The 21,322-nt window shown below is 39.3% G+C and overlaps 1 long non-coding RNA gene across 1 annotated transcript in view; it reads left to right on the top strand.

The window, feature by feature from the left end:
• The window catches only part of LOC129494507 (uncharacterized), an 85,847-nt gene extending 65,411 nt beyond the window's left edge, over window positions 1–20,436 (top strand). Inside the window, exon 4 of the long non-coding RNA XR_008661361.1 lies at window positions 17,228–20,436. This is a non-coding gene — a long non-coding RNA (uncharacterized LOC129494507). The remainder of the gene's footprint in view (window positions 1–17,227) is intronic.
• Window positions 20,437–21,322: the final 886 nt, after the last annotated feature.

Genomic DNA, 21,322 nt, shown 5'->3' with positions numbered 1-21,322 from the left:
TCCAAAGAAAAAAGATAGTAACCTTGAAAGTATAAAGGTGTTCTCTACAGTAAGTCCTATGAGATTTTATGATTTAACATGTACTTGACATATTCGATAAAAGGATTTATCGGTCATAGTTTTATTGGAGATTACTTATATTTTTTACAGTACATTTTACTTTGATGCCAAGATATTTGAGGCTTACCAAGGAAGAATGTCGTAATTAAGACAGTGTCCAAGTAGGAGAGAATAATATTTATACATAAGCAATGCAGTATATTAGAGTTGTATTTAGAGTTGAATCATATTCTGAAATATATTCTATAATATAAAATAAAAACTAGCATGTATAAAAATCACTTTACCAAATGCTTAAATAATAATACCTGTTTACCTTTAAAGTTTAAAATCTTGATCTATTCACTAAGGAGGACACTTGATGGGATGAGCACTGGGTGTTATACTATGTGTTGGCAAATTGAATTTAGATAAAAAATTAAAACAAATAAAAAATAAAAGCTAAAAAAAGAATCTACCTCAAAAGCAAAAAAAAAAAAATTAAAAAAATTAAAAAAATCTTGTCTATTTCACTACGGACACATTATTATTCTATTGATTGTTGACCCTTCTGACCATACAAATTCTTTTTTTTTCTGATCATACAAATTCTTTTCATGTCTCATTGTAGTCGTGTAAAGTATTTTACTTCAAAGGAAAAATGCTATGAATTTACAGTGATTTCAGAATTTAAAAATGTTTCCTATTTTGTTGACTAATACAGAGGAACATTGATTGTGAATAAAGAATGTGCTATGTTGAAAACAAAGTTAAGAATCCTGATGTTTCTCTGCCAGATAGCACAAAAACTAAAAACGCCACAGGAATTTTTCAACATTATTAACCTCTTGACAATGTGTGGGTCGTATAAAGGACAAACGAATGTTTTGGAGGGACTGAGAATGCCAATTTTAACAGACTGTCCAATCACTGTAGATAAATATTTGTGTTCCTGGGGATTATTTGATTTTTATCAAAGCAAATTGAATTGGAAACATGGCATGTATTAAGTCATTGGTCCTTATTGTCCAATTCTTTTTCCCATAGAAGTTTCTATGCACTGAAAGAGCACTAAGTCATCAGTTAGACATACCATGTAGTGATTCTTATCATATCCAGACAAAATAAAAGCCTTTTAAGAAGCTACTTCACAAGACAACTGCATAGCTTTCCTCACAGGAACTTGTTAAACAAATAATGATTATTAAAGCTTTTGGGTCAATGACTTGCACCAGTTTAACGAGAACAATTCCAAGACGTCTAGCCCATTCCACATTCCATGTGACTAACTATGGTATCCAGAGCTTGGATAATATCCAGACAACTCACAGTAGCTTTTCTCAAATGCTTTCTGGACCCTGGATTTTAAGGAAAGTGATAGAACTAGGTTTGCTGAGAGGAGTCTTCGAGGATACCCACTGTCAGTGCTATCAAAGGTCTCTGCTGTATCTGAAAGTTGTCCAAAATTATTCAAACTTGAAAACATTGCAAGGCTTGTCCATATCAATATTGGAGTTGGCAAATACATTGATCCTAATTGTTGATGTGGAGATTAATTGTAATTTAGTGAGACAGATGTACTAGTAGTGTTGCACAAGTGTCCAATAGAGGTTGCTGTGAGTTGGAATGATTAGCTTTTAAAAATGTGTGCATAGGAACCACTCCTTTATGTTTGTTGTCATGGTGTGATTGGGGTAGAAACAAAATAAGGAAGATTTAGATTGGAAAGATAGGCATAAGAAAGAAGGAAGACAGGGACTAACTCAGACAAGAAGAGCTTTGACTGTTTTAGGGTCAATTCTGTGGTTATTAACCAAGACAGATAGAAGCAGCAATTATATCTGGGACACAAAAACTCAAGTGCAGAAAGAGGCCAGGAGAAGACCAGCTGATCCTCTAGGTCCCTGTCTCTTATAAATAGGGTCTGGAATCCAGAACTTTGGAATGAAGTAAAAAAACCAAGATAAGGGACTTCGGAATAAAGTGTCAGTAACCCAGCAAACAAAATCAGAGGTCTAGGACACCAGCACTAACAGCTTAGAGCCTAAACTTGTGAAGATTTGGAGAAGGCCTGAGCTCAAATTTTTACCTTTCTCATTTAATTTATATTTATTAGGCACACATTATGTGCCAGGCACTGCATGAGCAGCAGAGGCTATTATTGAACAAGGTGAGGTGTTTTTGTTTGTTTGGTTTTTTTTTAGTGCTGACTGGACCCCGCTGACCTACAGTGATGACAAAGGGCCCCGTTGTGGGTGGAACTGTGGCGCCTCAGGTTTCCACTGCTGCCTGGCGCTTACCCTGTGTCCGCAGGCAGGTGGAGGCACTCGTGCTCCGGATCTGGCTCACAGTGCCCGAACTATCCCACTCTCCCCAGTACCCCAGTGTATGAAGTGTGAGTGCTCACACAGTGACAGGTCACAGGTGAGTGGGAGCTGCTCCCTGCTCCCCTCGGGCCACTGTGGGGCCTGTGGGTCCGGGTGGGGGTGCTGGCCTCCGGGGCTGGGGTGAGAACACAGCGACCCCCATGTGATGAGAACATGTTCTCATTTTATAAAGGAGACATACAATAAACCAGTAAATAATGATATGAACAATTAACTATAGAAGGAAATACACGACACAATAAGTATGAAGAAACTATTCTAGAGAAGAGTGGTACAGACAACCTCTCCAAAGAAGCGCTATTTGAGAATGAGAGTGAAGTTTGAGAGAGAGTAGACCTTTGAAGAGCTGGAGGAAGAACCTTGTGAAATGCCTGGAGGTAGAAAAGGCATTGGAACAAATGATGGGTATTTGTCTCTTCTGATGGCCGAGTAATATTCCATTGTATATATTACCACATCTTCTTTATCCGTTAATCTGTCAAAGGACATCATGTCTCCTTCCACAGTTTGGCTGTTGTGGACATTGCTGCTATGAACATCGAGGTGCAGGTGTCCCAGCGTTTCACTACATCTGTATCTTTGGGGTAAATCTCCAGCAGTGCAATGGCTGGGTTGTAGGATAGCTCCATTTTTAACTTCTTGAGGAACCTCCACACAGTTTTCCAGAATCTCTGCACCAGTTCACATTCCCACTAACAGTGCAAGAGGGTTCCCCCTTCTCCACATCCTCTCCAACATTTGTTGGTTCCTGTCTTATTAATTTTCCCCATTCTCACTGGTGTGAGGTGGTATCTCATTGTGGTTTTGATTTGTATTTCCCTAATGGCAAGTGATGTGGAGCATTTTCTCATGTTCTTGTTGGCCATGTCTATGTCTTCTTTGGAGAAATGTCTGTTCATGTCTTCTGCCCATTTTGTGATTGGATTTTTTTTTCTTGGGTGTTGAGTTTGATAAGTTCTTTATAGATCTTGGATACTAGCCCTTTGTCTGATAGGTCATTTGCAAATATCTTCTCCCATTCTTTAGGCTGCCTTTTCATTTTGTTGACTTTTTTTTTTTCTATGCAGAAGTTTTTTTTATCTTGGTTAAGTCCCAGTAGTTCATTTTTGCCTTCATAGATGTATCTTGCAAGAAATTGCTGTGGCCAAGTTCAAAAAGGGTGTTGCCTGTGTTCTCCTCTAGGATTTTGATGGAATCTTGTCTCACATTTAGATCTTTCAACCATTTTGAATTTATCTTTGTGAATGGTATAAGAGAATGGTCCAGTTTCATTCTTCTGCATGTGGCTGTCCAATTTTCCCAACACCATTTATTGGAGGGCATTATCCTAAGTGAAATAAATCAGTTGGAGGACAATCTTCATATAGTTTCATTCATATGTGGAATATAAGAAATAGTGAAAGGGATTACAAGGGAAATTATGGGAACTGAGTGGGAAAAATTAGAGAGGGAGATAAACCATGAGAGACTCCTAACTCTGGGAAACAAACTAAGGGTTGTGAGGGGAGGTGGGCAGGGGATAGGGTAACTGGGTGACGGGCACTGAGGAGGGCACTTGATGGGATGAGCACTGGGTGTTATACTATATGTTGGCAAATTGAATTTAAATTTTTAAAAAAGTAAAAATAAATAAAAATACCCCCCCCCCAAAAAAAAAGAAAAGAAAAGGCATTGGAAAGTTCAAGGAAGAAGGAAGTGGATTTTCGGAATAGGGAGCAAAGGAGAGAGTGGTGTGAAATGGGGGCAGGGGACAGAGAAATTGACAAGAGCTCCATGGTACATTTGGAGGGAAGAGCATTTGGCTAGACTAACGGATGGGCCAAGTAGTCTAAGAACTGATTTGAAGTAGCTCACTGTGTTTTATAGTCGTAAAATGGAAAACAGACTATTAAGGTCTGAATATTCTGCCCAGACATTGTGAAGAACTTACTTAGGAAGTTTCCTAAAGCAGAGATAAAACAAGAAGCAGGCCACTGGTGCCAGATGCTGGTGTGTAAGCTAGTTTCGAAAGAGCCCAGAGTTGAAAATTAACTTCAGGGCAAAACACTGCCATCCCAAAGAGTGGTGGTAGTAGCCGGAGGGTTTTTTCTCCGGATGACAAAACTGATGGGACAGGATGGTGAGTCACTCCGTGTGGGCTGCTGTGAAGCAGAGCGTAATGTGGGTTAGCCTGGGAGACGCATGAAGAATAAAGTGGACGAAATGCAGAAAGCACCATCCTTGTGATTTCCTTCCTTTCATACTCAGCTAAGTCAAGGTGCCCTAAGGAGGTTTTTCAATTGGTTGACTATATACTGTGCTCTTCCTTTGAATGTTTTTTAGGAAATACAAAAATTTGCTGATAATAATAGCTTAAAAAGTAGTAGCAATGTCTTGATTCCTCTTCTGGGTTAAATTGTGTCTCCCCAAAAGATCTGTTTAGGTCTGATGAGATCCTCACTACCTCAGAATGTGATCTTTTTTGGAAACAGGGTTGTTGCCGATGTCATTAGTTAAATCCAGGTGAGGCTGTACTGGAGTAGAGTGGGCTCTTAATCCAACATGACTGGTGTCCTTATGAGAAGAGGGAATTTGGATGTAGAGATGGGCACGGTGGGGAGATGGCCATGTGAAGACAGAGACACACAAGGAGAATGCCATGTGAAGGTGGAGTCAGAGATTGGGGTGAGGTATGTGTAAGCCAAGGAATGCCAAGAATTATTGGCTATCACTGGAAGCTAGGACAGAAGCGTGGAACAGATTCCTCTCAGAATCCTTAGAAGGAACCAGCCCTGATGATACCTTGACCTCAGATTGAGGACAGTAGAACAATACATTTCTGCTGTTCTAAACCACCCAGTATTTATTTGTACAGCAGCTCTACAAAACTCTACAGTCTCTTCCCATTCCTCTGTCTTATTCTCTTCCACCATTCCCCCTCACACTCTTTTATCCATTAAGACTGAGTCGCTTTTCCTACCACCTGTGCTCTTTCTGCCCAAAATATCCCCCTTCCCTTCTTTGTCTGCCAGGCACCTATTTTAAAATTATTTATAAATTCCAATTTTTAATTATAAAATATTTCAAGCATACACAGAAAATAGTGTAACAGACTCCATTTTATCAACATCTAGATTTATCAGATGATAACTTTGGTTTTTGCCATATTTGTTTCAAATCTTTCCTTTTTATCCTGAAAAGGAAATGTTACTGATAAAGCTAACGCCTCCTGTCTTCCTACACACTTCCACTTCCCTGTTCTCCACAATGGTTGCTCTTCCTTAATCTTAAAGTAGCTTGCAGAACGTCATGAACATCACCCAGGCCAACTTCATAGCTCTGTCTCCTGTTCCCACAATATTTTATACACAACTTACGTGAAGCAATGATCATATTGTATTTTTGACTGTAGTCTTTTTTTTCTATAAGAAAAGAAAATGACCTGTCATTTTCAATCATTATCTGGTGCCTATACAATGTTTAGGTCTTGGTTAAACACTTTTAATTATATAATGTCTCCAGGAGAGCATTTGGCCCTCTGAAGAGCTCTGTGCTTATCAGGACTGGAATTTTCATTCTCTTTTTTTCCCCCTGAAATGGAAACTATGAATTTTGCTTGTCTAATGCAGTAGGCGATATTATTTGTCCACAATACTTCCTTCCCCACTCATTCTTGCTGTGGTGTGCTGTGTGGAGTCTATTTCCCTGCCCCCTGGAGTTGGGCTTGGGCATATGATTTGTTTTGGTCAATGGAATAGGCAGAAGTGAGTGTGTCAGTTCCAAGCTGACACTTGAAGAGGTTTATGTGTTTCTGTTCTCTGCTTTGTGCTTCTGCCATTCACAATGAAAGCATGCTGCAAGCAGAAGCTGGTGCCAGAGTGAGGAGACAGGTGGAGCCAACCTGACTCCAACCTGAAGGCTGGTTGTAACCAAGCCTAGTAAAGCTTCAGCAAGCCTGCAGGCTTGCGGGCAGGAATAAATGCTTTCTGATGTAGTTTGCTAAGATTTGGGGTGGATGTTTCCGTCCTAGTGGGAATCTCATTATGATACCTAACAGCTAATGCTAGAGCCAGACTAGACCACTCACTGATAAGTGATCCAGTGTCTTTCTACTATTATTCTGTTATTCATCTACGCATTCGACAAATACTTATCACGTATTTACTACAGAAAACATCAGACACAACAAAAACTAAAAACAAGACTATAGTCTCTGCCCTCACACAGAGCATATTTCTAGGGAAAGAAATAGATAGAAACAAGTAGATTTAAACCAGAATATGATGACAGTCCTTTAATAGCACAAATATCCTTCTGAGAGTAATGGAGGGAGTAAGGGCATTTGCGGTGGCTAAGGTAGGGCTTTTTGGGGTGCTAACGATGCCGAGTGAGCATATGTTTCTCCCCCTTGAATGGTCTCACATGATGGCCTCGTTTTCTTCATTTTCCTTTATTTGCATAGTGTCAGCCTAACTCTGTGCCTGTGCTCTAGGCTCACTTGTCCTCAGTGTGTAGCCTGTATTCAGAGAGCTATGGGGTTCTTTTGTAAGTTCTTAGAGAAAGACCAAAAAATGCCCCATTTTTCCTTTTCCAAAGGAAGCAATCACATAGCCTCACTAGAACAACAAGTCAAAGTCCTGGCCGTGCGTGCAATCTGATTTGTCTCAGGTGAGAGGTGTTCAGTAGATGAAATGTCAAAGGAAAAATGTGACTTTAGCAATACTGTAGGGACTGTGGTCAGCACCGAGCTTATAAAGGCCTTTGTTTTTCCATGTTTTGCTTGGCCACGGGAAGAGCCTGGAGCAGCCCGCACCCCCATCTGTATTCATGTTAGTGAGACCAAAAGTGCTGACTCGGAATTGCAGATCAGGGCCTGTGGCTTGCCAGGGTAAACTTGTGTAATGCACAGTACATCCCTCCTAACAACACTGGTTCTTTTGTCACTTAAACAGAGGCTATTAAGAACATGAGTCATTAAAAAGAGCTTTAGGAGAGCAGGCAACATTTTCCAATATTGTGGCTGTAGGCGATCCTCAGAGAGTTCCAGAAGCTCCAGAAGAAGTGAAGCATTTTGTGAAATACCAACAATAGATTCAGAATTATAATCTGAATTGATTAGAAGCAAGTACTACCTCCAAAGATGGCTTCTGATGAATGCCAAAAACAACTGGGGACACTTGGATGAAAATTGACTAAAGTATTTTTGTGTGTGTGTGAATGTCTAAGTATCCCCAGTAAGAATATTTCTAAATCTCAAACTGGCCTGGGAGTCTCTAGCTTACTGAGGAAAGTACAAATTCAAGACACTGGTTATAGGATATCTTTTTCATATTATCAATACCCCGAAAGTGCACCTGTAGGAATAAGGAGGGGAAAAAGTTCTTAGTCTACCATCCAGGGAAAAATCTGGGTAACATCTTCAAGGCGTTTCTGCTAACACATTTCTCTACAAGTACTTCTTCCGTAGTTGAGCTCAGATGGCACATGTTTTGTTTGTGCATTTTCTTTCACTTTTGTTATTTGTTAGAAAAGATCAGGGATTGGCTGACTACGGGCTAAATCTGGCTCTCTGTCTGAGTGGGGCACAGCCACGTTCACTCATTCACGGACTCCCTGAGGGCTGCTGTCATGTTACGAGGGGCAGAATGGTGACATCTCCACAGATCCCATGTGGCCCACAAAGCCTAAAATAGTTGCTCTCAGGCCTTTACAGAAACAGCTTGACAACCCCTAGGATCGATGACTAGAGTCACATATGAGTAGCATTCTAAGGCTCTCATGAACACATACTAAAAAGTTATGTACCATTGACATGCTCACCAGCGTTTGTTGGATGACACTAGCTTTTCCACCTAAACATGAGTTCCTACTGATGTTTCTAACTCCACTCTGTTAACACTTGTATCATTTTAGCATTTGCCCCCTTTGCTTATCTGTGTGCTCCCACTCCAACAGTGTCAAAAGTTGCTCCCACTGTCTGCCAAATCCAGGGTACATGTATAGCAGTATCAGAACTGTGAACTCTTGTTCTTGTGAGAAAAAGAAATTAGCAATTGGAGTAGAGGGTTTATACTCAGTACCTTTTACTGTGAGGTGGAGACCCTACTCATTTCCAAAGTTATTTGCTCTGTCCACTGACTTTTAACTCTTCTTTTACTACATCTTCTATCCGTGTTTGCTTCTTTTTTTTTAATTTAAAAGATTTATTTTTTATTTTTATAAATTTATTTTTTATTGGTGTTCAATTTGCCAACATATAGAATAACACCCAGTGCTCATCCCGTCAAGTGCCTCAGTGCCTGTCACCCAGTCACCCCCACCCCCCGCCCACCTCTCTTTCCACCACCCCTAGTTCGTTTCCCAGAGTTAGAAGTCTTTCATGTTCTGTCTCCCTTTCTGATATTTCCCACACATTTTTCTCCTTTCCCCTTTATTCCCTTTCACTATTTTTTATATTCCCCAAATGAATGAGACCATATAATGTTTGTCCTTCTCCGATTGACTTATTTTACTCAGCATAATACCCTCCAGTTCCATCCACGTCGAAACAAATGGTGGGTATTTGTCGTTTCTAATGGCTGAGTGATATTCCATTGTATACATAAACCACATCTTCTTTATCCATTCATCTTTCGATGGACACCGAGGCTCCTTCCACAGTTTGGCTATTGTGGACATTGCTGCTGTAAACATCAGGGTGCAGGTGTCCCGGCGTTTCATTGCATCTGTATCTTTGGGGTAAATCCCTAACAGTGCAATTGCTGGGTCATAGGGTAGGTCTATTTTTAACTCTTTGAGGAACCTCCACACAGTTTTCCAGAGTGGCTGCACCAGTTCACATTCCCACCAACAGTGTAGGAGGGTTCCCCTCTCTACATCCTCTCCAACATTTGTTTCCTGCCTTGTTAATTTTCCCCATTCTCACTGGTGTGAGGTGATATCTCATTGTGGTTTTGATTTGTATTTCCCTGATGGCAAGTGATGTGGAGGATTTTCTCCTGTGCTTGTTGGCCATGTCTATGTCTTCCTCTGTGAGATTTCTGTTCGTGTCTGTTGCCCATTTCATGATTGCTTCTTGTTCCTGGTTGCCAGTCATGATATGATACAGGGATAAAGGGAACAGGTGGTCTGTGTGAGGGATTTTCAAATTTCTTGAGGTTATAAAATATATATGTCTGTGCATATACTTATGACAAAGGATGCTATGTTTTACCAAATTAAGTCCAAATTCCTTGAGAAGCTCATGGAGACTGGATCAGAGCCTCTGGGACCCAAACTCACATCTACTCAGCCTCACATCTGCTTCCAACCTAGAGGTAATCACTCTTCTGGGTTTGACTCATATCACAACAGAGTCTCATCTCATCTCAGAACACCACACATTATTTACTTTTTGCTCCAGGACTTCTCCAATGCTACAGCTGGGAATGAGACCCTAGTTGTAAAACTTATACATGGAGCCCCCAAATTTATGAAAGTTAACTTTGAGAGCAATTTTCAATCAACGAGGGATGGGAACCTATGGATTAATGCTTCCCGAAATTGTCCTTCTTCTCGAGGACAGTTCTGAAATACTTCCTGTATGTTCTTAGACACCAGAACTTAGCCCCAGAGTCCAAGAGCTATGATATCAGAAATGCACTTTATATATACATTTCTCCCTTCCCCCATTTTCTCTGGTCCCCTACTTGTACTCTGGAATTATCTCTTTGACTAGGGCTTCACTTTCTGGTAGAACCCAAGCTAAGACATATAGTACTAGACTCTCAATGGGAGTGATTTGGGAAGAGGAGACCTGAGGAAAAGCCTTGGCCAATCTGAGATAGCTAAGGCACTGACTGGCAAGGTATGGGTCAACCATGGGCACTTCTTGCCATTCACATCACATTCCTGGTGATAATGGTAAGTGACAAGTGCAGCAACCTTGGCCTGACAGCAGCAAGATATCCAAGAACTCAGCCAGCTCAGGGATGAAGGCTACATCACCCCCACTAGGCTAGAGAATTAGACAAGTAGGAGTCGTGGCTGAAGGAGAGGGATGTTTAATATGGGCAGTGGAGGAAGGAGGTGATAAAACATCAGTTATAACTTTGGGACCAGTGGTAGCAGTGAAGACTGCCGATTACCACAGTAATCTTTACCTATGAAGTCATGTGTAGGGATTGTGGCTTAGCGGCATAGGTACCTCTGAGGGATACAAAGAATAGACTATATGCATTGCTTCTGGATTCCTGCCTCACATCCTGCAACCTTCATCTCTGATCTCTGTGCACATTCAGTGGGTAGTTTGGCTTACCTCCGACTCACAACTTCTCTCAAGCACTGGCTGCTATGCGCTTTTGCTCCCGGGTATTTCCAAAGCCACAGATGCCTTTGGAAAGCTCTCTGTTCAAGCAGATATGCTCAGTCTGGAGAGATACAGGGATTGATATATCCTCAAGTAAGTTTCACTTGATGTGCGATTTGGTCAGTGGATCAAAACCATCAATTCAGGGTGCCTGGGTGGCTCAGTGCTTTAGCATCTGCCTTTGGCTCAAGTTGTGATCCTGGGGTCCTGGGATCGAGTCCCACATCGGGTGCCCTGCAAGGAGCCTACTTCTTCCTCTGCCTATGTCTCTGCCTCTCTCTGTGTGTCTCTCATGAATAAATAAGTAAAATCTTTAAAAAAAAAAAGCCAACATCAATTCTCAGGTAAACAGTTTCAAAAGGCCCTCTATATCCTCTCTAGAAAATTCCTGTCAGGACTGAGTGCCACTTGCCTACAGTAGTTATTTTAATAATGAATCTGTGCATTTACTTTTTTCCACTTTATCCCTTACTTTTCCCTCACTTCTGCTCCCTGTTTGAATCTTCTTCTCCTTCTCCTTCTCTTTCTTCTTCTTCTTCTTCTTCTTCTTCTTCTTCTTCTTCTTCTTTTCTTCTTCTTTTCTTTTTCTTCTTCTTCTTTCTTCTTCTTCTTCTTCTTCTTCTTCTTCTTCTTCTTCTTCTTCTTCTTCTTCAACATTTTATTTATTTATTCATGAGAAACAGAGAGAGAGAGAGAGAGAGAGGCAGAGACATAGAGGGAGAAGCAGGCTCCCTCTGGGGAGCCTGATGTGGGACTAGATCCTAGGACCCTGGGGTCATGACCTGAGCCAAAGATAGACGCTCAATCACTGAGCCACCCAGGCACCCCTGTTTGGAACTTCTTGCCTTGAGCACAACTTTCAGGAAAATTCAAGTTAAAAAAGAATCCTTAGATTCTGATCTATCTCTAGCTTCTATTTTCTATCCTGTTTTTGTTTTTTCTGTCTTTGCTGCTTCCTTGGTATATGCCTGGGAAATAAATGGAGCAATAGAACAAATGCAACAAATAATTGAATAGCATTTCCACAAGGACTTAAGCTGCCGAGTTGAAAAGACCCACTAAGTAGCCCAGAAAATGGTAAAAAATGTATTGTTTTGAAGTTTTTCTCCATGAATAGTCTGTTTTTATCTCTACATCTGGTATACAGCTGTTCTCCTGAAATTTCTCCTTATTATACTCTTGCTCCAAAACTTCTATTTCTTATAACCCATTCTTTCTTTTTTGGAACACTTCTTCAATAGCTTTAGAAAGGATGCATATGAGGTAATTTTTTTTTGAGTCCTTAAATGTCTGAGGAAGTCCTTATTTTTGCCTTCTATGTGATTGAATAGATGTGGAAATAATTTCCTTAAAATATTTGAAGGCAGTGTCTTCTTACTTTCAGTGTAATTGAGAAGTCCCAAACAATTTTGTTCATGATCCTTTACATGTGATTTCTTTTTCCTCTCTCTGGAAGCCTGTAGAATCTTCTTTAGTCCCCAGTGTTCTGAAGAATTAAATGAAGTGCTTCAATGAAACTTTCTTATTTGGTTCTGATCTCTATGTTAAACATTTTCACAAATGCTTGGCAATCCTTGGAAGGCTTTAAAATTTTCAGTTGTCTTTTAAATAAATTAAAAGAAGAAAAAAGAGAGTCTTCCTATTTATTCCTATTTACCATTTTGATTGCTTTTCATTCTTTCCTATAACTCCTGAGCTTTCATCTGATGTCATTTTCTTCAACCTGAAAAAGTAAATGTTCTAGTTTCTGTTCATCTCAAAAAGTCCACTTTATGTCTTTTTAAAAACTTTTAAAAAGTATTTATTTGAGAAGGAGAGAACGACAGAGCAGGAGCAGGGGAGCAGACAGAGATGGGGAAGCCGACTCCCTGCTGACCAGGGAGCCTCACATGGGGCTTGAACCCAGGACTCTGGGATCATGACCTGAGCCAAAGGCAGAGCAACTGAGCCACCCAGGTGCACCTTACTTTCATTTTCAAAGGATATTTTCTGGATATATAATGCTGGTTTGGTAGATTTTTGTTTGTTTACTTCATGTGTTCTATTGTGTTTTGTGTCCACTGTGAGTGATGAGAAGTCAGGCATGATTTGTATCATTGTTCACCTGCATGTAATGTTCTTTGCCCTCCAGCTGCATTCAAGATTTTCCCTTTATCTTTGGTTTTCACTAGTTTGATTATTGATGTACTTAGGTCTAGTTTTCTTTATATTCATCCTACTTAAGATTTACCTAGACTCTTGGATATCTTCTGCCACTTGGGTGGCAGAAGCAATATGAGCACAAGTGATTTAAAGGTAAGGAAAACATAGTCTCCACTCAAGAAATCTCTGCTCCTATAATGATAGAAAAAGCCAAAGTAATAGAAAGGTGGCAAGTGCTGTGGGCAGAGGTTGCTGTGGAAGCTCTGGAGAGGAACAGTCAACTCAGTCTAGAGTCTTAGGGACAGCTTCTTGAGTCAAGTATTCCTAGACCTGAGTCTTGAACAGTGAATTATCTGAATCAGATACATGGACTAGGAGAGGAGGAATGTTCCTGAAAGAGAAAACTATAAATTTGAAGGCAGAGAAATATAAATTTCTGATAACACTAAATATTCTGTCCTTAGGTGATCTGATCTTCTAATAGGTAGTAGGAAGTGACAATGTATCTACAGCTCCTGTCTCTCCCAAGTATCTACCAAATGACTTTCCACTCCTGGCTTCTACAGGTCAGCCCTCCCCTGGGGTCCAGCTCTCTCAGTCACCGTAAGTTTGCACATTATAGGTAGATGCAGGAATCATCTACACAGGATCTTTTTCATTCTAATTAAGTGGCTGTGTGGCTGTGTGTCTTGTTATGACCTGCGTGTGGGCAAGGTCAGTGCCCAATGCTTTTAGTTCCCATAACTGAGAAAGAGTTTCAGTACTACATAATCCATCATTCAATTGTATTGAATGAAGGAAGAAATTCTTCATGAACTTTGCCCCAGCTTTATTGAAGTTAGAATGATGAGCTAGCTCATGCTATACATGCTCTGGGTTGTGAAACTGAAGGAGAAATTTTAAACCTTGGAATAAATTCAATAAAATTACACATTGCAGTTACAAGAATGTGTAAATGTGTACGGAGGAGGGCAAGAACAAAGAAAATAAAGAACAGGTTGCTCTAGTGCAGTAAAGTGACCAGCTAATTTTCATTTCCTTTGCTTTTGAAAATATCATTTTTGGAGGATATATGAAATGAATACAAGGTCGAAGGAACGAAACTTGGCAGAAAATGGTAGGTGAGGAACAGCAATGATTTAAGAACTATGACAAAGGAGATTAGAAATTGAGTGGTTTCTGGCTTGTGGAATTTGAGAGGAGCCTCATTTGAGAAGACTGATCTACAAAGGATGATGACCATCTCCATCAGGGACCAGACAGGAGGCAACAGGCTTACATTACAGAAAGGGATTTAGATAAGAGAAAAGGAAAAATTTTCAGACAGTGCAATTTGATAGACACTGGAATGTGTAGCTGGGGAAGCTTGTGGAATTTCCTTCTCTAGAGGTCTTTTAAAAATAGAACAATGTTTCATCTGCCTGAAGGATGGACTCTGTTTGACCTTTCAAAGTGTCCACTGAACCCAAAAGGTGTACCTTCTGCTTTCTGAGAAGAAAGCAAATCTGAATCATCCTGGGTGGCTTGAGTAGTGAAAATAGGGTGCATAAATTTCATATTTGATTTGATTTACAATTTACATAAGTCATATTTGTTCTCCTTTCTTTCCCTTTTGGTTGAATGTTTTCATTTTTAAGGCTTGGAGATTAGATTTAAGTAAGAATATTATAGGGCAAGAAGGAAGAATGCTCATCTTTAGGGCACATTTTTATAGGGACATAGGCAAGAAGAAAAGGATATTTTGGACATCTTTGATTTGCTTTCACTTCCCATTTTAAATAAAAAAAAACCACTGCCTTTTCTGTTTGGTTTAATATTTTGGGGGTAAAATTTTTAAAAAATTAATTTAGCCTAAATGTTTTTTACAGTGTTTTTGGTATCTCAAACTGGAAGAGGTTCTCTATATTTAATTTCCTCTCAGGAAGTTTACCTTCAGGAGTCCAAGTGTAAGGTCAAGCTTTGGGTTGCCGGAAATGGTAATGTTCTTTACTGTCTGAGCACCCAGACAACACTTAATAAAACATCCTACTTTGTGGACATTGGTAAGGATTAAAGTGCTTTACCCATTTCCTCTTATTCTATAATTGGTGATTTCTGTATTCTGTCTTCTAAAACTCAAAAATGAAATTATACATAAGCAAGAGCAGCATTCTCTGGATTCAGCTTATCACTCTGGCTTGCCAGATAAAGGGTGGTATCCATCTTTTTTCCTTTCTAAAAAAAATGTTGCAAAGGCCAAAACGGATATAAATTTTAGAACTCATTATTTACCTTAAGCAACAACTCTAGGGTGTTCTAAACTTGATTTCTGACTTTTTGTTGATATGAGAACATTTACAGGATAAAGCAATGAATCATAATACCTCATATTCATGTAGCTCTTTGTATTTGTCAAAGTACTTACTCATTTAATATCTAATTTGATCTTAACAAGAGCCTCATCAAGATCATGATCTTACAGGTGAGAAAATGGGATCTCAGTAAGGAGATGTGACATGCCCAATATCACAACACTAGAAAGCACAGAGTTGGAACACCCCTGACCTCAAAGCCTGTGTGTTTTTCACTGCATCATGCTATGCTGTCAGCGAGAATCTGTGATTTCCTGGTGGTTTCTTTTTCACCATTTATGAGATCTTTGTCTCTGATTCATTCTGAGCCAACACCATATTAGAGACCATGACACTAATGTTATTGTCACCAAATAGAAGTTGTGCTAGCATTCTCATGGAGTAAAATACCAAAGGTTATAAAAAATCCTGCCATTCTACATAAGTCATGCAAATTAGGCCAGTCGTATGGAGATTACAATTTTTGCCAATTCATGCTAGCTTTTCATTATTAAGGCGCATTTTATTTTTATGGCAAAACTTACTTTAATTCTTGTATCAGTCTCTGACAGAAATTCAATATTAACTCCCATAATCCCTGTCTGTCTGTCTTGGGTGTCTTTTGGGGGTACAGTGTGGCTTTATTTCCTTCCCTAACAGTTCGGAAGTTTGTTTAATACTGACTCAGAGGAAGCATTCTAGCTGAGTCTTCACATGGTCTTGTTTACAGCTCCGGAGTGCACATAATAGATAAGCTACTGATTTCCACAAGAACCCCCACATTTCCTGGGTGTGTGGGCGTGTGTGCTTGCGCCTGTGAATTACGATTATGCAATCCGCCTGCTAGCTGCATCAGGTTGCAAAGCCATTTCAGATCTCTTAAATATTTCTCTCCTAAACCTAATTTCAAAAACCAAAAACCATTGTATTCCATGGGAAGTGTGCTGGTAACTAATAATTAACACTGAAAAGCCAATGAGTTTGTAACAAGATCAAACTTGATATTGAGGCAGGGAGTAGGCAAATTTGCCTGAGGAAACATTGTGAAATAAAGCTGCATATGGCCATAGACGAACACTGTTCCATTTGTAGGATTTCTTTCCTTGGTTATAATTATAACTATCACTTACAGAGAGCCTAGGATGTGGCAAGAACTTTGTTAGGTCAGCATCATCTTATTTGATTCTAACGGTAGCCCTGAAACATAAATATGGCTAAAGAGCTTTTATAGAAGAAAGGTGACCACAGAATTCAATAATAGGTCTTGTATTACACTGATGGCAAGTGATAGAATGATGAAGGTGGCCAGGACTGTTGGACTCTAACGACTGACTAGATTCTACAAATCTTTCTTTGGTTCCTTTTTTGATGTGACTTTGCATGAAACTTAATTGTAGTTTACATAAAGTATAGAATTTACTAGAAGAATTATCTCTGAATAGTAAGGGGATTCAGGCTACAGATGTTTGGAAGATGATGGTAGTCGGCTGAGAATAGCTCCATGAATTTTTCAGGGAAGGTGATCTGAGGCAGAAATGTCACAGAGACCTCAGATCATTCTTCCCTGGAGATGGAGAATGTATACACGACTGTATGTGTAATCTGTCTTGCGTAAAAAGCACTGAAATGATTAAATCCATTGTGAACAAGTATTGGACACTAATGCAGAAGCAGACTTTTTGGAACCAACTTTTATTTAAAAATTTTAAAAATTATTTATTTTTTGGGGGGGAGAGAAAGTGAGGCAGGGGCAGAGGGAGAGGAACATGGAGCCCGACTGACATGGGGCTGGATCTCAGGACCCCGAGGTCATGACCCAAGTGGAAAACAAGAGTCGGATACCTAACCGACTGAGCTACTCAGTTACCCCTTGAACCAACTTTTTGCATCAGAACTAAGCAACCTGTATTATCTCAAGATCATGCTTACCAAATTTAGGCATTCTTTGTAACTCTTATTTTTAAAAGCCATCATAATTCTTTCCCTTTGTTTTTTCTTTCCAGCTGCTGCTGCTACTGAATTTGAGGCATGCCATGCGCCACTTCTGCAGTGATAGCTTTGTTTTTGCAAAGTGAATGGAATGGAGTTTGTGGGGATGTAGAACGCAGGCACTGAGAAACCTACATGAATGTGTAAGAATGACCACAAGGCACCAAACGTGGGTGTATTTATCTGCTTGTCTCATTACTAAGAGGTTTTAGTTCTAAAAAATATCCGGAAGGATTTAGCTTTGGGGAAGTGGGGAGGGAGAAGGAGTGGAATGAGTTTTGAAATTTTAAACAATTTATTTGAGCTTCCAACTGATATACTCCAATTTCTTTACACCAGAAGCAGGGTTTCTTAAGGGACAGTTGAGAAAAGATTTTACCACCAGTGTACAGAGACATTAAAAAGTTGATTTTACAATTTATTTAGTATATTAATAAGAAGACATTTCATTGCAAGAAAAATTGGAAACTGCCAAGTTTCAATATTAGTTATTAAAACAGCAATTAAGACGTTTTTGTGGTCCAGAAATATGTTTGTCTTGGTGACATATGCTGTGTTCCATTTGCAGCCTAATTATGTTGATGCAATTCTATCTGATGTTCTACTCCTTAAATAGGTCATGTGGTTTCATTGACAGAGGGTAAGTGAAGCTCCTTTTCATTAAAAAAAAAAAAATTTTTTTTTAAGTAGTCTCTGCACCCAGCTGGAGCCCAATGCCAGGCCTGAGCTCACAACCCTGAGATCAAGACCTGAACTAGGATCAAGGGCCATCCAGATGCCCCTCCTTTTCATTCTCTTTCAGAGACAGTGGAGATACTCAGTTCTGGGGTCAGATTACTTGGGTTAAATCTACGTTCTGCCTCTATCAAGTGTTATAACTTTGGGCAAGTTAGTTAATCTCTGTGTCTCAGTTTCCTTACCTGTAGTTGAGGATGATAATAATGTTACTTATTTCTCACGGGGTTATTTTGAAGATTAAAATGAAAGAATTATAGTACACCCATAGTGAGAAATCAATAAATGTAATTTTTAAAAATTTACAGATAGTAATATTCACTTTTTTTAGGTGTATAGTTCTATGAGTTTTATTACATGTATAGATTATTGTAGCTATCCATATACCAACACAACAGGGTACAGAATAATTTCAGAAGAATTCCCTTATGCTCTCCCTATGGTCAGATACTAATACCACCACCTCCTTCCCCAGATCCCAGCCCTTGGTTACTACTTATGTGTTTTCTGTCCTTATAGTTTTGCTTTTTACAGAGTGTCATATAAATGGAATCATACTGTATATAATTTTTTGAGATTAGCATCTTTCACTTAGCATAATACCCTTGTGGTACAACCTGATTTATAAAGGAACTCCAGCTGGAATTCATCTGACTTCATAGAAAAGGGATTAGATAAGATTTTTTTCTTTTTTAAGGATCATTGAAGGGAAGAAAACACATAGATTAATATTATACAAAAGGAGACTTTAGCCTAATATGAGAAAGGAAATTTTCATAGTTATCAAAACATCAAATATAATGCTTCTTTAAGAGGAAATTATTTCCCTGTCATTAAGTGTGTAGACATATTAGCTAAAGGGCCCTAAGGAAGGCCAGGTGAAGAAGATGCAAGAGTCATATATGAATTAACCAGGAGAAAAGCGTTGATGATAGTGGTATATGGTGTTTTGTATGTGGGGGCTCAGAGCAGGACAAGGCGTTGGAAGGTCACGAATAATCCCAAATAATCTGTAAATGTAATCATATTTGCTCCATGCTTTGTGGGTGAGAGCTAACTGTTGTTGGGTGCAGGGGGAACTTGGACCCTTGTCACCTTGGCAGTTCAACTGCATACATGGGGAGGTTAGGCAGCAGCCATCATAGAAGAGGGAGAAGAGGTCAAATCCTGACCTGGATTGGAAGAGAGTGATAGGGTGGGGGTGGTAAGACTGAAGGAAGGGGAGGAGCTGGACAAAGCTACAACTTTGCACTGCCTGTTTGATGCCAGAGGCAACAATTATCATGATAATTTAAAAATACCATGTATATTGCCCTAATTTATACAGATGCATGCACATATACAGTATAGTATTATGTATGAGAATGTATATGTTTAACTTCATCTTCATTCTGCAAATCAGTTAAATCTCAAAAACCTGAAAGTTCACTGTACCAGCTATGATTTCCTGGCTTTGTCCTAGGGTAATTGTGTGGAATTTGATTTAATCCTTGAGCCAATACTCTGTGGGAGAAACTATCTTTTTCATGTTCTAGATGAGGAAGCTGAGGTTCAGAGAGGTGAAATTACTTACCCAGAGAAATAGAGGTAGTAAATACAGAGCCAGAGCTTCTTCTCAGGAATGTCCGTTTATCTTCAGAGTTTGGTCATTTGCCTTCATTATGCTGTTACATATTGATGAGAATGGTTGAATTTTGGTCTTTTTGCTGCTTGGAAATCCATGATCTGATTTTGTTTTCTTTTTTTAAAGATTTATTTATTAGAGAGAGAGAGAAAGCATGTGCAAACAGGGGGAGTGGCAGAAGGGAAGAGAGAAAGAGAGAGAATCTCAAGCAGACTCCCTGCTGAGTGCAGAGCCCAACTCGAAGTTTGATCTGATGACCTTGAGATCATGACCTGAGCCGAAATCAAGAGCTGGTCCCTTAATTGCCTGCACCACCTAGATGCGCCTCTAATTTTAAATACAAGGGGAAACAATCTGACATTTTAAAGTATACTCTGTAATGATACTTTGTGTTTGTTGTTATTATTAATGGTGCTAAAACTTTATATCCAGTTACTACCTGAATTTAGCAAGGATTTCGGGCAAGAAGAGCTAAGCTTTTCTTCATTCAGGAAAGGCCTTGGAATGAGAGGACCTTGAGTTAAAATTTTAGTTCAGTTCATCATAGCTGTGTGATCTCTCTCAGCTTCGTGTTCTTTAGTGAATTCAAAATGATAATAAAATGGTTATTATGTCATTTAAATGACAAAATGGTTGGGCAAATACTTGGCATTGCTTGTCACATGGTAGGTATTTGCGAAATTAGGAAAAATAATTCAGAAGCACTTCTAATTTCATGACTTAAGTATAAGCAGAAAGGTTTATTTGTTTGCACTGTAGTTATTTTGCAGCTCTGGTTTGTGCTTGGTGGTTTTACAGGAAGATGCACAGAACAAATTTGTTTACATTCAACTCAATCTTAATGCCTGTGAGTATGAATCTAGATCAGCAGGGAATACATTGAATGAATTAAGTTTAAGTATTGGATGGTATATAGATTTCCAGAAATATATATATTATATATATGTATATAAAATATATATTATATATATAACATATATTATATAGATTATATTATAAAATAAATTATATTTTATTATATATATATATATATATATATATATATATATATATATATATCCCTTGTGCCATTCTTTTCTTTTAATTGCTCTCATAAGAAGACTAATAAATCCCTCTGGAGATTTCATTACTAAAAGTGAGAGAAGCCAAGCTGGGCTAAAAGTTATTTGAACCTGTTTCATTTTAGCATATATGCTTTTCACTTGACCTCTTCTCTCCGATCTAAGAGGAATGCAACTATGAGCAGTCAGGGGATCTATGTTCTACTAGGATTCAACTTTCTCATAACTTGTGGCTGTGGGTGCCCTAGGACCATGTTCTTCCATTTTGAGTCTGGCAATCTTTTACCTTTTTAGTAGCATTTTATTTTTTATTTTTTCTATTCATTTGAAATTCAGTTCTACTCATCAAGTATATTTATTGAAAGTCTGCACCTCCTCGTGTCCCACATGCTGGGACTTGTTGACATAGGGAGGAAGCCAAGATACACCAAGTAAGGACTGCAGAAGTTGGGGAAGCCCAAGGCGAGGAGGCAAAGCCTGGTTGGGCAGAAAAGAAAAGAGAAACCAGCATGGGGAGTGCTGAGGATTGATGACAATGACAGCAGGGTGCTCAGCTGTAGGTAAGACCGCAATGTTGTGACAGCAGGAGGAGGGAGGACAAGCACTCCAAATTGCTGCTGGAAGCTTGGCTGCTTCCCCAGGTACCAGCTGTGTTTCAGTCCTCCTAGCTACACTGATGAGTGCTGGTT

This window comes from Nyctereutes procyonoides, unplaced genomic scaffold (genome assembly GCF_905146905.1).
Source record: "Nyctereutes procyonoides isolate TBG_1078 unplaced genomic scaffold, NYPRO_anot_genome, whole genome shotgun sequence".
In the NCBI taxonomy this organism is placed as follows: domain Eukaryota; kingdom Metazoa; phylum Chordata; class Mammalia; order Carnivora; family Canidae; genus Nyctereutes; species Nyctereutes procyonoides.
Note: the sequence above shows the minus strand (reverse complement) of the source record. Positions and strands in the feature narration are given on the sequence as shown.